We start from the raw sequence: 1,375 nt of genomic DNA, 5'->3' as shown, positions 1-1,375 counted from the left end.
ATTTATGCGTCATTCTTTTCCATGTACACCTTCAACAAGTTCTCCAAATTGTTAGATAATTCAACTTAAGGTTGTTTCGGAACTTGCTAATTGAACCCTTAGGATTGTTTTGGTGTATGCTAATGTAGGTGTTGTTCTGCCCATTTCCTTAGTTACTCTAGGAAAAGTCTAGATGGTTTCGCCATGAAGGATTATAGAAGTTGGATTGTGGTACTTGCCCACTTCTATTTTGGTGTTGATTCCTTACGTAATAAATTGACTTAGGATTTGATGGACAATTCTCAAAAGAATGGCCATCCCCACAATATATGAAGGAAACTACATTGAACTGACTCGGTGTTAGAGGTAAAATTATTCACACCGTTAGTGGTAAACTATTCCAACATTAAAGAGATAGACAATACCTGAGCTAAGAGTGAATTGAGGGTATCGATTCACGTACTCTGGCTACACGTCTTCCTAATGCTGCACGATTTGTTGGCCATTGATAGTTGTTACTAGCGATCCTCTCAATGATTTTGTAAGCCTCATTATAAGACTTCAATAAGATAGCACCATTTGCAGAAGCATCTACCATCAATCTTGTGTGTGCATTGAGACCATTATAAAACGTCTCCAATTAGATGTAGTGTGGAATCCCATGATGAGGGCACTTACGAAGTAACTCTTAGAATCTTTCCCACGTCTCGTACAAGGACTTATCATCCAATTGTTGGAAAGTGGTGATCTCATTTCGCAACTTAGCATTTTTTCTAGGTGGGAAATACTAAACAAAAAATCTTTTTGCTAATTCTTGCCAAGTAGAGCTAGGTGGCAGCCAATTGAGCCATGCTCGTGCTCGATCTTGCAACGAGTATGGAAACAACTTCAACCTTAGTGCGTCTTCGATCACACCAACTATTTTAAATGAATCACTCACCTCCATGAATAATCGAAGGTGAAGGTGTGGATCTTCCATGGGCATTCCTCTGAACTGGCCCACCATTTGCAACATTTGAAACATCACTAGTTTCAATTCAAATTGGGGTGCCTCGATATCCAGCCTCCTAATTCCCAGATTTAACTCATTAAAGATTGGCATAGTGTACTGTCTTATGGCACGATCCCTATCGTCAACAATAAATATGCGATTGCACATATGATTAGCTCCATTTCCTGGTCTATCATTTTGATTTCCAAGGTCTATTTCAACTTGTCTTTGGGCTAATCATTCACATCTTCTTTGTCTAAATGTCTGCTCGATTTCAGGGTCTACCAGTAATAAATCAATAATCCAATTTATGCTCATAAACTCTTGAAAATAAATCACAAAAAATAAAGAATAAAGAATTAATTAGTGAAGTTAGGAGTTAAATAAAAATAAAATAAGAACTAA

At 37.4% G+C, this 1,375-nt stretch overlaps 1 non-coding gene across 1 annotated transcript; it reads left to right on the top strand.

Moving 5' to 3' along the window:
* The first annotated feature begins 635 nt into the window (after positions 1-635).
* LOC128282579 (small nucleolar RNA R71) lies at positions 636-742 on the top strand. Its single transcript, XR_008272905.1, has one exon. It is a non-coding gene; the product is annotated as a small nucleolar RNA R71 (small nucleolar RNA).
* Positions 743-1,375: the final 633 nt, after the last annotated feature.

The sequence above is a fragment of the Gossypium arboreum genome, chromosome 1 (assembly GCF_025698485.1).
Source record: "Gossypium arboreum isolate Shixiya-1 chromosome 1, ASM2569848v2, whole genome shotgun sequence".
NCBI lineage: Eukaryota > Viridiplantae > Streptophyta > Magnoliopsida > Malvales > Malvaceae > Gossypium > Gossypium arboreum.
Note: the sequence above shows the minus strand (reverse complement) of the source record. Positions and strands in the feature narration are given on the sequence as shown.